This window comes from Bos taurus, chromosome 24, assembly GCF_002263795.3.
Source record: "Bos taurus isolate L1 Dominette 01449 registration number 42190680 breed Hereford chromosome 24, ARS-UCD2.0, whole genome shotgun sequence".
In the NCBI taxonomy this organism is placed as follows: domain Eukaryota; kingdom Metazoa; phylum Chordata; class Mammalia; order Artiodactyla; family Bovidae; genus Bos; species Bos taurus.
Genome location: NC_037351.1, coordinates 7,357,133 through 7,373,828, shown reverse-complemented (window position 1 = coordinate 7,373,828; position 16,696 = coordinate 7,357,133). Strand labels below are relative to the sequence as shown.

The following is a 16,696-nucleotide window of genomic DNA, read 5'->3' as shown; positions in this document are numbered from 1 at the left end:
GGAGCCCAAAAAAATAAAGTCTCTCACTGTTTCCACTGTTTCCCCATCTATTTCCCATGAAGTGATGGGACCGGATGCCATGATCTTTGTTTTCTGAATGTTGAGCTTTAAGCCAACTTTTTCACTCTCCTCTTTCACTTTCATCAAGAGGCTTTTTAGTTCCTCTTCACTTTCTGCCATAAGGGTGGTATCATCTGCATATCTGAGGTTATTGATATTTCTCCTGGCAATCTTGTTTCCAGCTTGTGCTTCATCCAGCCCAGTGTTTCTCATGATGTACTCTGCATATAAGTTAAATAAGCAGGGTAACAATAAACAGCCTTGACGTACTCCTTTTTCTATTTGGAACCAGTCTGTTGTTCCATGTCCAGTTCTAACTGTTGCCTCCTGACCTGTATATAGGTTTCTCAGAAGGCAGGTCAGGTGGTCTGGTATTCCCATCTCTTTCAGAATTTTCCACAGTTTTTTGTGATCCACAGAGTCAAAGGCTTTGTCATAATCAATGATAAGAGCTCAAAGTTTACTCCACTCATTCTTTGGTAAGGTTTACTGCAAAGAGAGACTGAATCATATAATAAACACTATTTTTACTTTTTAAATTTGTTTAACCTATAAGGTGAATAAAGGTAGCAAAATATATGAACACTTTAAAGACCTCGTACGTAGCATCTAAGATGGGGTTTTGTTCAGATATGATGGGGAGAAGGAAACTGAAATTTATTCAGAGCAAAAAATACATTGAATCATCACTGCAAAAGGAACAAGGGAATTTTCTCCCAATCAAATAAGAAATTAGCATTTTTCAGTTCTTGGCACATTTTTAAAAGTAAACAAAATATCTGAAGTTATTCTGCATTATAACACAGGCTTATGAAAGGACCACAGTTGCTATGCTGACATAATTTGAATATAGTAGGTGCTAAGGTTAAGTCAAATGAACAATTGTGAAAGAAAAAAATGAAAGTTATGATCAAAAAATTCATTGACAGTACTCTGGGAAAATAATTTACCTACTTTTTGAAATATTTTTTAGATCTTAATTACACTAAAAAAAGAAAGAAAGAAACAAAACCAATCTGGGTAGACTACAGAGATCTAAATGTTTAAATGTAAACATGAGAAAAATGTGAGTATTATTTAATCTCTGAAATGAGAAATGACTTTCCAGTTTATACAAATAAGCAAATACATAGGATCTATTGGGTCAAAATGAAAAGTATCTGGAGGTCAAAGTCATCACAAACAACATGCAGAAACAAAAAAAATCAGTTGACATCTTTAACATACCCTTGCTATTAAGAGAAAACTAAGCAAGACAATGAGAAGGATGTGGATAACTTATTAACCAAAGCACTTAAATTTGCATGAAAGGAAGCCAGTGGCAAGATGGATGACCTCAAGTTCAATCTAGGGAGCGAAATCTACCACAACCAGCCTCCAGGAAGAAAGCATTCTCTGTACATCCATCCTTTCATGAACTGCTTGCACATTTGATTAATTTTTTCTCTACAAAAATGTTCAGAAATATGAACAAAGAGTTTTGTGAAACATTTATAACAGCAAAAAAAAAAAATCTTTATTTTCTGAGAGCAGACTAAAGCAAGACTACATAGCGGAGGGTCTCATACGAAACTAGCATCACTAGCGGGCTTGTTAAAATGCAGATGGCTGAGTGGTCCCCTTGGAGTTTCTGACTCAGTAGGCTAGGGAGGGATTCCCAGGTGGTGCGCATAGTTTTGCCTTTTCCAGGTTATCACATGGTACGTAGCCATTTCAGATTGGTTTCTTTCACTTAGCAATATGCATTAAGATTCCTCCATGTCTTTGTGGGTGTGGAGATTCCTTAAAAAACTGGAAATAGAACTGCCTTATGATCCAGCAATCCCACTGCTGTGCATACACACCGAGGAAACCAGAATTGAAAGAGACACGTGTACCCCAATGTTCATCGCAGCACTGTTTATAATAGCCAGGACATGGAAGCAACCTAGATGTCCATCAGCAGATGAATGGATACGAAAGCTGTGGTACATATACACAATGGAGTATTACTCAGCCATTAAAAACAATACATTTGAATCAGTTCTAATGAGGTGGATGAAACTGGAGCCTATTATACAGAGTGAAGTAAGCCAGAAAGAAAAACACCAATATAGTATACTAACGCATATATATGGAATTTAGAAAGATGGTAACGATAACCCTGTATACGAGACAGCAAAAGAGACACTGATGTATAGAACAGTCTTTTGGACTCTGTGGGAGAGGGAAAGGGTGGGATGATTTGGGAGAATGGCATTGAAATATGTATAATATCATATATGAAACGAGTCGCCAGTCCAGATTCGATGCACAATACTGGATGCTTGGGGCTGGTGCACTGGGACTACCCAGAGGGGTGGTATGGGGAGGGAGGAGGGAGGAGGGTTCAGGATGGGGAACACATGTATGCCTGTGGTGGATTCATTTCGATATATGGCAGAACCAATACAATATTGTAAAGTTTAAAAATAAAATTAAATTAAAAAAAAAGAAGAATCCTCCTGTCAATGCAGGAGACACAGGCGACTCGAATTCAATCCCTGGGTCAGGAAGATCCCCTGGAGAAGGAAAAGGCAACCCAGCACAGAGTTCTTGCCTGGAAAATTCCATGGAGAGAAGAACCTGGTGGCAGAAGAGCCTGGTGGACTACTGTCTATGGGGTCACAAAGAGTTGGACATGACGAAGCAACTGAGCACACAGGTCTGGGAGGGTCCCAGAATTTGCAGGTCCTGTGTGATGCTGGTTTGGAGCCACCTCTTTGAGAATCAGGGCATGGACATTAGAATGATGAGTGTAAAGAATTCCAGTGAAATGGAAAACTGTTGACTATAAATAGAAAGTTAAGTAAAATTTCAAAGCCAGAATTCACAAATGCGCATGCTAAGATATCTCAATAGAGGATAGAACTTATGAGAAAAAAAGTCTGCCAGGCAACAGCATGCCACAGTTTTAAAGTGATGAGCTTCAGGGAATAGAATTAAAAGTGATTATTTCTTTAGGCTTTTTGCTATTTTCCAAATGTACTAAATGATAATAGTCAGAAAAAAAACAGTAGAAAAACTTAGAGGTCTGCCTGCTTAAAACAGAATACTCTGCCGGTTTTTAATGGTTATATTTAAAGTGCAGGACGTAGAGAGTTTCTCTGCAGAACTGTACTCAGAACCCTTAAAAATCACAATGGCTTTCTTTGTTAAGCTCTACATTATGATAAGTAAGTAGAAACCACTGAAAAGTATGGTGATTTGTTTCATGCTGCTTACTTATAAAACCAAAATCAAAATTTCAGATTCTTCACATTCTTTCATGTGAAGTATGTTGGCTCTTTTTAACCTCTTCTAGCAAATGTTGGACTCAGATCCATCTTACTCATTTTTTAACACGTAGTATTTTAAGGCACAGTGCGTACTTGGCATTAGAGACGGAATGGTGGGTAAAAACAAAAAACAAAAAAACAAAAAGGTAGAGATTCAATCACACTCCAGAGGTATGACAATCCAGATATCTCAGCCTAAAGCCAATACTACTTTTTTAAAAAATTTCTTTCTTTTCTTTTTTTTTTTTACTTTTTTGGCCAGGCAGTGCAGCATGTGAGATCTTAGTTCCCCAAGCAGGGATTAAACCTGTGCCCCCTGCATTGGAAGTATGGAGTCTTAACCACTGGCCTGCCAGGGCTGTCCATAGGTAATCCTACCTTTTACCTCTTCTGTGCCTCCCACTCCTCGGCTGCATTAATGTGAACCATAATTGATGGGGCTAGTGTAACCACACAACTTGCTGGGCCCTCTGTGACTAAAACCAGAAACAAAAGGGAAAAGCAAACAGTGGTGGAAACTTTAGGGAGTCAGTCAATATTTCCTAATGCTCACTTTTTCCTAAATTCTGCTACTAGATCCTAGCTTGAGTAATGTCAGCCCTCAAGCCCCTCTCTTAAAGAAAGAAGAATTACTGTCTCATCTCAGGCAGCCACTTTTTGGCTGATTTTTTTTTTTTTTTTTTTCAACTTTCATCCCCATGCTGTGTTGATTCATGGGAGGACAAAAGTGTCGTGAACCATAAAGCCATTATTTTCCCACCCATCAGAAAAGATAAATACAGTTAAAACAATTTAAAGCACGTCAGTGAGAGATATAAATGAATAATTTACTCCAGGACTGCAGCCCTCCCGGCTACGTTTCTGCCGATGACAAGTATTTATGGCTGAGTTATAAACTTTTCTTTAGAAAGGCTCGGATAGAAATGCTTCCTGGTCCTTTCCTCAGAGCCAGGCGGGCAAGAGCAGGCGTTGATGTTTACAGTATGTCCTTTATCATGGTTGGGGTGGGGTCAGGGAGTGGGGAGACCAGGTAATTCCAAACCTAAATATCTGGGTCAAAATAATGAACATTTCCCAGTTTTTCCATGCTGGGAAAAACTCACAGTTCCTGACCCTCTCTCTAGCCAGCCCTGGATAGGTCACGGTAGATACCAGTAAAAGTTATCTGTGCTGAATTGCCCTATTAAAAAAGAGAAGTATTCAAGTTCACTCTAGGTTCAGACAGGATATATTCAGGGTGTGTGTGTTCCCACAGGATGCATGTGTGAATGGACAGACTCAGCATTATCAGGTCGATTCCAATTTTTGGCTCACGGTATGATGCAAATATCCAACCTGTCCCAAGCTAGATATTGAAAAGCACAGATTGAGAAGGGAAGCCTTGGAGTCTAAGTTCTGTCTTCTAAGTCTTTTCCCTGGAAGACCCCAGTACAAGACACTTGAACTTCTGGACACTTTTCTTAGCAACTGCAAAATGATGATGAAATCAACACCAGAGTGGCTATGGCGGTGGCTATAGATAAATCATGTAGAGGTGCTTTATATATTTAAGCATCACATAATGTAAATCATCAAGAGTGTGCTTATATTTTGTATGCATGCATTCAAAACAGAGTTAAGTAACTAACTTCTGTTCTTTCGTGTTGAAATTCCATGTTGTTCTAGTCATGTAAAACAGAGGGTGTTTGTTTCTGGAACTAGATTCACCTTTCTGGGGAAAGGTAAAAGGGGTGTTGATAAACATGTACAGGATGGCTGTCCGTTTCGGGGACCCCTGGAAATAACGGTAGCCTTGAGTTTGTTGAACTTTCCTGTATGCCTGCAATATGCATCAAGCGGGTTTTGGCATGGTAATATGATTCCAAGTTTTCAAAGGTCAAACTTCTTTGTGCAAATCAATTTTATACTCTCTGTATTTCAGAAACCTTTCCCTGTTTTATAGCAAGAAGGTCCTAGGGAATAAATTATTTGCAGAGAATTAAAGGACCATGACATCAACCTCTAATTTTTCTTCAGAGTGAATAGTAACTATTCCTCCTCAAAATAAAAGTATCGTGCATGTGGAATCCAAAGTACAACACAACACAACGTTGAAAATCAATTATACTCCAATAAAAATTAATTAAAAACAAGTATAATAAAATGCTGAAACTAAAAAAATATAAAAGTAAAATAAAATACGACACAAATGAACTTATCTATGACACAGAAACAGATTCACAGACTCAGAGAAGGGACGGATTGCCAAGGGTGCGGGGATGCGGGAGGGGTGGGTTAGGAGTTCAGGTTAACAAACGCAGAGTATTATGCAAAGAATGGATAAACAAGAAGGTCTACTGTATAGCAGAGAAAACTATATTCAATATTCTATAAAAACCATAGTGGAAAGGAATATAAAAAAGAATATATATACACATATATATATATATAAAGAATATATATGTGTGTGTATATATATATATTTGTATTAATATAACTGAATCCCTTTGTTGTACAGCAGAAAGCAGAGAGTAGTTAAAGAGCCTCTTGATGAAGGTGAAAGAAGAGAGTAAAAAAGCTGGCATAAAACTCAACATTCAAAAAATTAAGATCATGGCATCCAGGCCCATCACTTCACAGCAAATAGATAAGGAAACAATGGAAACAGTGACAGACTTTATTTTCTTGGGCTCCAAAATCACTGCAGATGGTGACTGTAGCCACAAAATTAAAAGACGCTTGCTCCTTGGAAGAAAAGCTATGACCAACCTAGACAGCATATTAAAAAGCAGAGGCATTACTTTGCCAACAAAGGTCTGTCTAATCAAAGCTATGGTTTTTCCAGTAGTCATGTATGGATGTGAGAGTTGGACTATAAAGAAAGCTAAGCACCGAAGAATTGATGCTTTTGAGCTGTGGTTTGAAAAGACTCTTGAGAATCCCTTGGACTGCAAGGAGATCAAACCAGTTAATCCTAAAGGAAATCAATCCTGAATATTCATTGGAAGGACCAATGTTGAAGCTGAAGCTCCAATACTTTGGCCACCTGATGCAAAGAGCCGGCTCATTAGAAAAGACCCGGATGCTGGGAAAGATTGAAGGCAGGAGGAGAAGGGGATGATAGAGGATGAGGTGGTTGGATGTCATTGCTGACTCAATGGACATGAGTTTGGGCAAGCTCTGGGAGATGGTGAAGGACAGGGAAGCCTGGCGTGCTGCAATTCATGGGGTCACAAAGAGTCAGACACGACTGAGCTACTGAACAACAACAAGAATGTTAAGACCTACATACATCTTGCTCACTTCCGTGCTGAATCAGTGTGCAAAAAAGAGTCAGTGTAGCAGCCCCAAGACCCCCATCCTTAGAAAGCCCTGCTTACAAGGTTTGCCTTTGGCTGATGTGTGGGAAGTTGGGTTTGGAGAGCATTCTTACCTTTTCTTAACTGCCAAGGTGGTTCGTTGAATCTGAACTATTGACACAATGTGGTTTATGCTAAACACCTGCTTTCTTTCTGGGACTCAGCCAATCCTGACTTTGCCCCACCCATCTTTTCCATTAGCTGATATTGCTTTGTATCCTTTCGCTCTACTAAATCAGGGCCATCTCTTTGAAATGCAATCATCAAGGAAGAGAGAGCCCATATCTTCCAGTTCTATGGGAAGACAGGAGTCTAAGGTCCAAGGGCACCATGCTTCAAGGTGCAAAACTACCTCCAGCTGCTTGAAAACATACATATAGTTGCATCTGCGGGACTCTATGAGAAGTTAAGATTTCCTTCTATCTTTGCAGTCTCTTAGTGGACTGCCTGTGACGCATATCACAATTCTAGTTTAATGCTTATTCAATAATAAAATTGTTTTCTTTCCCTTCTACCCTTGTGGAGCAGTTTTCCGGGTAGGGAGAAGATTTTGTTTCTAATTCTAATTCCCCAACACATTGTTATTACTGTTGTTTAACCAAGTGTAGCTCTACCTTACGGTGTCACTATTATGCTAATCCAAGAGGATATAATGGGAAAATTTTCAAATGTTCCACTAAAATCCAGATGAACATTTCACCCATGCAATAAGACATGGTGGGCATAACATACCATTGAAATATTTTATGTATTTAGCTGTTCAAATAAAGGTCCATAAATATGAGAGACTATAACTCTTCAGAATACTTAACATAGAAAAGAAACTTTTGTTTTTCCTGGGAGATTCTAAGGGTTAAGCCTTCACTGCCCTAATTCTGATAGCTAATAACTCCAGCTCTGGGTTCAGTGGTCGTTCATCATCTACAAGACCTAAAGGAAGAGCAGGATTTCAGAGGAAGAGGCGGAGGAGAGACTTAAAATGGAAGGAGGGTGATGTGGGGAACTCTGAGCTGATTCCAGGGAAGTTGCTCAAGGAAATGGAGCTTTCCCACGGGACGAGTGTACTGGGTGGGTCTGGTGAAGACCTAGGAGGCAGGTGGTTGCAAAGCTGAGAAGCCACTGGAGAGCTGAGCTCTCACCAGTTCTCTCCAGCAAGAACCTTCACTCGCCTTTGTTCAGGGGTTACTCTTAAAGTCCCCTTATCAGTTCCTGGCATGGACTGGACCAGCCCTCACCTCCACACCCTAATACCTGCTACCTGATTTCACTTGTCCTTCATGAGACTGATGCAAAGAGCCAACTCATTGGATAAGACCCTGATACCGGGAAAGATTGAGGGCAGGAGCAGAAGGGGGCAACAGAGGATGAGATGGTTGGATGGCATCACCGACTCAGTGGACAGGACTTTGAGCAAACTCCAGGAGATAGTGAAGGACAGGGAAGTCTGGTGTGCTGCAGTCCAGGGTGTCACAAAGTGTCAGTAATGACTTAGTGACTGAAGAACGTGAGACTGTGTGAACACCCTCCCTCACGTGACTTCACGATACTCAGAAGCCCCAGGAAAGGGGACGAGTCAGTGGGGAACTCACAGACACAGCACCTGGATGACCTGAGCACACGTAAGCACAGGGGCTGGAAGAAAATAGTGGGTGATCAAACCCCGCTTCCTCTGCCTACCCCTGCTCCATGTGTTGGTTCAGTAGGTGATCTATGATACCTACTCACTTCCCAAAAGGAAGAGCACAAGGCTGTGGAACTCTACTGTAGCCAGCTTCTCCTGTGATGCTGCTGTTGATGGCAGTAATGTTTTTTTTCCTTCTGCTTGGAGAAGTAATTCAGTGCTGTGGTTAAGAACAAGAACCCTGGAGCCCATCTTCACGGCTGTGAAACCCAGCCCCGCTCCTTACTAGCTATGAAGCCTGAAATAAGTTTCTTAAGCTCTTCATGCCTCACCTTCCTCATCCATAAAATGTAGATAATAATAGAGTTGTGGTGACACGGCATGACTAATTATCAGTAAGTGTTAGAGTGACTGGCACAGACATAAACATAATATGCAAGGCTGTCATACAGCAGCCAAGACAAAGCCTTGTGCCACTTAGTCCTTATAACTGCTATTTATAACTTTTCCCTTGGGTCCTTAGAAAACTTTATACCTCAAACTCTATGACATTTATAAAGGCGTATATATAAATGTGCTATAAATGTCATACAGATAGTTTCAGAATATGAAACAGAAAGCATTGGGCTGAAGATTAATTTTTCTGTACAACTTTAAGTTATGTTACACGAAAAAATTTACTAATTGCTCTACAAAACATGTAAAAGTCAATGCCTGGTTATAAGAAACAAGGGATCTGGTAATAATTTCAAAATCTACAGCTTTATTCTCTAGAGTTTAACTATTCATCCGTTCTCTCCATTTTTAAAATAGCCAGTGATTTTATTATAAAAAGAACTGCATGATTGGATTTCAAAGTTGATATCTTTACTTACTAGACCAGGAAGAAAAGACAGTCATCAACATAAAAGCAAAACAACTTGTTTTGATTAAAGTATTTGGGATTTGTGAGTTTCCTGTGAGTGTAAAATTGCCCACACAAGCACATGTATTTATTGAATGTTTGCCATCTGGCAGATTGTTCCTCCTAACAAATATTCACAGTTATCTTAATTCACAAATGCATACACACACATGTGCACACTAAAAGAGTGAAGAATTATCTCAATGCTCAATATAAAACATGAAAAACAACAGGAGAATAATTACACTTTGCAAGCCTGTATTGCTTTATATTCGTATACTTGCCTCCTATGTGGCCCTGATTTGGGGGTCATTTGCATATCCATCACATCCTTAAGATTCTTTGATTTGAAGTCACAAAAACATCCTATCCTTTGTTAACATCGTTTCTTCTCATCAACAATTACTCTTGACTTGCCCATGTCCATCATTGCAATGATAAGGATTTTCATCACTCACTATTCACCTTCACTAAAGCCATTTCACACTCCTGACCAGCGCTATGGAGAGCTTAAAACAGCTCAACCCTATATCCATGAAAGGAAGAGTTGCCTCCTGTGGGTTAATTAAATAAAACCACTTTAATATTTAAAAGATTATGAGCATCATAGTTACTTCTGAGTTTTAGCCAAAGTGAACTACATTCAATTAATTCTGAAAATAAGGTGTAGAGGGATCAATGGGGATTGAAAAATATTTATTTTATAAAAATTTATCCAAGCATATTCTTCTGTTGAATGTGAAAGGGTTAGTCACTCAGTCAAGTCTGACTCTTTGTGACCCAGTGGACTGTAGCCCACCAGGTTCCTCTGTCCATGGGATTCTCCAGGCAGGAATACTGGGGTGGGTTGCCATTCCCTTCTCCGGGGGATCTGCATGACCCAGGGATCAAACCCATGTCTCCTGCATTGCAGGTGGATTTTTTACCATCTGAGTCACCAGGGAAGCCCTATGCTGTTGAATAAATACCTTTAAAGAAAACTCTGAATCATTTCAGTATACATAACTTTACAATACAAATGGGGGGTTCAAAGATGTATCTCTACGGCTGACAGGACTGCATTTATTCTTCATTTCTTTTTCTTTCAAATAATATAGACTACTGAAAATGAACTAGGTCACCTTTGAATGCTTATCAAGGGTCAGGTCAGAACATGTTCGAAATATCTCAGTTGAAGTTGGAAGTAGTTGTCTGACTAATTGAACTGCAATACTTAAAACTAGAATTTCTATTAAGAATGAAATGCCATTAACCTTACACAAAGAACTGTCTTTTTAAAAATTTAAGAAGTTTTCTACTTGCCTTTGGGGAAAAATTCACACCATCATCTATGTTCGGTTCCTAATAAGGCTCTAAGAGATCATTATAAGCTGTTAACGATTCTCAGATGTTTTAAAATTTAAAAAAAAAAAAAATCACACATGACACGGAAGAACAAATGGCTATTTTGCAGTTGGAGTCATTAGACAGGTCTCTCAGGTAAATGTGGTCATGGATTTTAAGTGGGAGGAAAATCAGTACATTTTTCTGAATTTGAATTCCTACCTGAACTCTGAGTTTCTAGGGAGAGGAAAGCGTTATGAAAATTATTTAAAATTCAGGCTGAGGATAAAGATCCACTTTAAGAAAAACAGTTCTTAGGATTAGCTGCTTTCTAATACCATCAACTCAGGGATGCCCAGGTGCCTCATTGGTTAAAAAAAAAAAAAATCCACCTGCCAATGTTGATGATACAGGTTCAATCCCTGGGTCGGGAACATCCCCTGCAGGAGGAAATGGCAACCCACTTCAGTATTCTTGCCTGGAGAATGCCATGAACAGAGCAAACTGGCGGGCTACAGTCCATGGGGTCACAAAGAATCGGACATGACTGAGCGCACATGCACACACACACAATACCACCAGCTGCTTCGTGTACAGTAGTGATGATAATGAACAAGGCTCCTTATGCAAGAGCTCCATCAGATCATTTAACACGAGATTTTCAACATTTCCTTCTCTCTGATACTAACTTGTCACTATCATTATTCAGCTCAATATCTTGTTTATCTACACAAATATGGTATGTACAAAAAATGACTTCAGGCCGCAATTCCAGGATTGTGTGCTTTAGGAAAGATGAATAAATCAAGATGTAGGGCTTATAAAACAAACTGACTGACTGCTTGCTTTTTTTTTTTTTTTTAATTCAATGACTCGTAAAAGAAAGATGTGGGCAGAGGCAAATGTAAAGTAAAGCTGTGATGTGTGCTCAGTCGTGTCTGACTCTTTGCAACCCCATGAACTGTAGCCCACCAGGTTTCTCTGTCCATGGGATTTTCCAGGCAAGAATAAAGGAGTGGGTTGCCGTTTCCTCCTCCCAAAGTAAAGCTACAAGGACAAAAGAGGGCCATGACTGAATAGCTAACTCGTTTGTGATGATGGAAACAGTATGTTTCATCTGGATACCCAATTATCATCCAGAACTTTAATAACGACTAAACAGGCTAAAAACCATAGGTGGTCTGTACTGGTAGAAGATACTGAACTTGCAGGCAGCGACACCAGTGCTCTGAGACTCTAGTCCTGTGGTTCCAGCATATAAGCTGCCGTGACATGATTTTCTCTGCAGGAAGAGATAATAAAAGGCAGATGTTCACCATATCAGGTCATGGAAACAGATGTACCTGGGAGCCTGGCGAGCACCAGCTCAGACAGCCACCATGCCTACCATTTCAGGGTCTTTTCCAATGCCTACAATAGTCACATCTATTATAAATTCAGAAGACTCAGACAGAAAGTTCTGGATTAATAAATCCCTAAAAATCATATTTTATCTACAACTTCAAACTCTTTAGAAATCCAAATCAGCTGGGAAAAAAACGGAGTGAATTTTAGCAGAAACTAAGCCCAAATAAAGAAATGAAATTAATTCCTCTTCCTTAATAGTTTCATAGTCCAACTCAGGAGCACAGAGTCCAGAGTCAGTGATCTCCGCAAGCCATTAGAGGCAAGATTTAGAACCCAGAGAAGCTACTCCTCAACACTACCCCTGTGTTGACCCATACCTCACAAAGATCAGGAAAGAGTCTCTTGGCTGTGGGCCCATGATTTCCTAGTGAAAACTTCTGCAATCTTCATTTACAAGTTCCATCCTCCACGTCTATCAATTAGTAATTACACACCATTAATACAGAATTGGAAGGACCGATGCTGAAGCTGAAGGTTCGATACTTTGGCCACCTGATGCGAAGAGCTGACTCACTGGAAAAAACCCTGATGCTGAAAAAGATTGAAGGCAGGAAGAGAAGGAGACAACAGAGGATGAGATGGTTGGATGGCATCACCGACTCGATGCACATGAGTTTGAGCAAGCTCTGGGAGTTGGTGATAGACAGGGAAGCCTAGTGTGCTGCAGTTCATGGGGTCCCAAAGAGTCGGACACAATTGAGCGACTGAACTGAACTGAATACAGAATATGCACAACAAGAGAAGTTTAAAAAGAAGATATACTTTTTGAAAGATATATATGTAAATGAAGCTCATGAGAATTTTCTCCCCAAACATTCCAATGGATCTTCTGAGAGCTCAGGTTTCTTTTGATTAGCAATCACTAAATCTCAAATGTTAAGTGTTGATGAAGAAAACCCAGAAGCAATCCAGCTAGAAAACTGGAAAATGAAATGGACACAGTTTGTACTAGAACACACAGGAATATCGGCATGCACAGCATGGGTCAAGAACACTTACTAAGCATACTCTGGAAGGATACTTTGACATCTCTAAGCAGAGATATCATGATCCTCAATCTCAAGTAATTTCTAATGTAAGGGTCTGGGTCATTGCAAATAGATGCAGTTATTCAATAACTTGAGGTTATCACCTTTCCTGCTATAAAAGTTTGAAAAATTAAAGCTGCTTAATGGTTCAATGTCAGGGAATCATTTGAAATTATAGATTCATGAAGATGGTGAGATCTGACCGAAACTCTAAAGGAAACGAGGTAACTGTGGTGAGAATGAGTAAATGGGTTAGGAAGAAGAGAGAGTAGGAAGGTGTGAGTGACTGTGGAGGTGGTGACAAGCACAGGCTGACATTCTCATCTGACCAACATCTTTCCGCTTCGCCAGGCTACGTGTGCCCAGCCGAGTGGTAGGGGACCTGGGGCCCATCACCAACTTGTACATGAGCTTGGATCTGCATTGGTGCAGAGAAGGGGAACCTTTTTCTAATTTATATGCCATTTGTAATTTGTCTATCAAACTGTGGGCTCCTGTTTGTGGGCCAAAGACCCAGAATGTGACAGTGGCAGTCCATTTGAGAGCCCCCTCACTGATGCCCTGACTGTTGCAACCAACTCTTAGCTAATTTCCTTTGTCTCCAATGCCTCTTTCTTATTCTATACTACTTGATTGACACATCCTTAAATACTACCTTGTGCCACCTGTGATAAAGAATTGAGAGTAACTTTCATTGCTCTTATACAACATCCAGAATTTCACCAAGCTATCATTCAATTGAGACTACCTCCTGTATTAACCCATAACTCAGAATCTCAGCACCAACCTAGTCATTTGATTGCAATCACCTCCTCTGTCCATGGGATTCTCCAGGCAAGAATACTGGAGTGGGTAGCCATTCCCTATCTGGGGAATCTCCCCAACCCAGGGATCGAACCCAGGTCTCCTGCATCGCAGGCAGGTTCTTTACCATCTGAGCCACCAGGGAAGCCCAACACACACAACTCCTCCTTCCCCACACGTGCTGTGTAAGTCCCCAGATTCTGTTTTAACTCTTTCTTCTGCTCTGATCATCAAAGTCTTATTTGAAACTTGATGGTTCAGCTAAATACCCTCATTAGTGGGAAAAGATTGGAGAAGAATACTTCTTAACAGAGTTAGAAACAGGTCTTCTCCAGAAACTTTCTGAGACGACTGCTTTCACGTCTTTGATCCCCCTTCTTTTTATAATCAAAAACAACTGTAGTCAGAATGCTATTTAGTTAATATTAGAAGACCTCAAAAATCCTTCTGATGAAAGTTAAAATACTTTTCCCATGACTAGTGAAAATCCATAGGATATTAAGGGTCCAAATTAATTTTGGTCATTGTAGGTATACCAGCATTTTCCCCTGTTCCTGGCCCTTCCTTGGTCCAGACAAGCTCCAAATTCAGAAATTTCAGTCTGGATCCATTTTAGACTACTTACCAGGTCTTGAGTACAAAGAAGGGGAAACAAACATTTCATTCCGCAGAGAAAATGTTTCTGCCACTTTCTGCCTCTGTTCAAAATAAGTCAAGGCCTGGATATACGATGTATCAGTTGATAGCGTATCATCTTTTTGGTGACCTCTCAGTACCTGGTACTTGTCTGAAGATGAACGCAAGTGGGCAAAATCAGGGGAAGAGGCATGTGTGTGTATGTGTGTGTGTGTGTGCACGCATGCATGGGTGTATGTGTGTGTGTGTGCATGTGTGTGTATGTGTGTATGTGCGTGCATGTGTGTGCATGCACATGTGTGTGTGTGTGCGTGCGTGTGTGTATATACATGCATGTGCGTGTGTGTCGAATACGAGAGTCATGAAAATCTCTTTTGGATCCCATGAAAAAAGTTGATGGGAGCTCACAAAAGGATGCCCAGCAGTTTACAAAATCTGCGTCACCATCACCTTTCCCTTGACAGTTGAAATAAATTAGATCGCCTCCACATCTCATACCTGTCTCTCTGCTTTCATCCCTACATTGATTTTTGACCGAACAGCCCTAGGACTTGAAATAATCAAATCATATCAAAGAAATACAAGTGATCTATTTTTGCTTTCCATCTGATTTTTTTTAACCTTCAATCTTTACTTACAGTTATTTTGAAAAGAATTAAACCAAAATATTGAGTCAACAGCTATCATGTTCTGTCAATTATAATGTTTTACTAATGGGCCCAGTTGATATTCTTTCAACCTGTCAATTGAATGTCAAAAATCCATTTTTTAAGTATTCAAAACACTTGAACCCTAACTATACTGATCATTACATTCAGTCATTTTCAACACTGTCTGTGGCTTATTTACAGAGAAAAGAAATAGCTGTGTGCAAGGAATTTAGCCATGTTTGGATAAGTGAAAGACATTTTTATTAATTATTTAGAGTTAAATAACTATACCTCCTAAGAATCCATTTTTCTCTAGGATTTAAGATGTTTATAATAACTTTTTCAACATATAATGGCCAAGATCTTATTTCAGATGTGTTTGAAAATGGTTATGACATTTTCTGAAGAGAATATTCTCTTACCTTGGTCTCTGAGAGAAGATTTGTGTGTTTATTGTTTAGTCGCTAAGTCATGTTCGATTCTTTGCCACCCCATGGACTGTAGCCTGCCAGGCTCCTCTGTTCATGGGATTTTCCAAGTAAGTATACCAGAGTGATTGGTCATTTCCTTCTCGAGGGGATCTTCCCCACCCAGGGATTGAACCTGCATCTCCTGCATTGGGAGGTGGGTTCTTTATAACTGAGACACCAGAGAAGCCTTAATGATTGCTTTTATTCTTTCTTTCTCTGGCCAGGTGTTAAAAACACTTCTATAATGCAAGAGTATTTCTTCAAGGCAAGAAGTATTTTCTCTATATGTATGAAGGAATGAAGTCAACATTTAAAATGAAGAACCTCTGTTAATTTTTCTCCCCTGAATATTTCCTCCCTCCTCAACATTCCATTAACCCTCTAGTTCACTTGAGAAGCAAAGAAAGCTTTGATGCTGTCCAAAGTGATTATGTACTGACAACTGCTAACCTCTGGCCAAGAACATCCTTTGCACACACAGCTGCCGGGGCGCAGCTGCGGAGGCTGCTGTACACACTAAACCTCCTCTTCTTCCCGAAGCAGGAAGGCACTCTGGCCGGCAGCGTGAGCAGCGTGTATGCAGGGCAGCCACATCCTAGGAAGCCTCAGCTCAAAAGTCTACACACAGGCTGAAGCACACGAGGTGGCTGGAAGCACACGAAAGTAATGGAGAAAGAGATATGGGTGGATGGAGAGAAGGAAGTAAGGAGGAAAGGAGGGAAGGAAAGCAGAAAGGAAGGAGGAGGAGGAAAGTAAAGAGTGAAAATACAGTGAAATAAAATTTCTGTCATCAGTAAATATACATTATTTTCTCTGACAGGTTCCTCTGACATTATTTTCTCTGACAGACTTCCCCAGAGCCAGAAGGGGGAGTCTGAGATGGCCTTCCTCCTGCTAGGCTGTAACTCGGGCCTCTGGACTGACTTCTACACAGGTCCGTACAGGTCTCTCTGTATTTGCACTTCAGCAGGTGAAATACCACTTTTTCTTACTCTCACACAGGTTTTAGGGCTTCATTATGACACAGCAGACAAATGACTAATACTAAATAAGCACTGGGCCTTGAGCCAGCTCAGATGAGAAGCCTTGAAGGCGAGTTGCAAAGCTTCAAGGCCAGTCTGTTCCTGCTCCCAGGTCTGAAAACAAGTGAGGGAACCAA

The 16,696-nt window shown here is 40.2% G+C and overlaps 1 protein-coding gene across 1 annotated transcript in view; it reads right to left on the bottom strand.

The window, feature by feature from the left end:
• CD226 (CD226 molecule) overlaps window positions 1-16,696 on the bottom strand; it is a 91,356-nt gene that overhangs the window by 13,418 nt on the left and 61,242 nt on the right. The window lies entirely within an intron of this gene.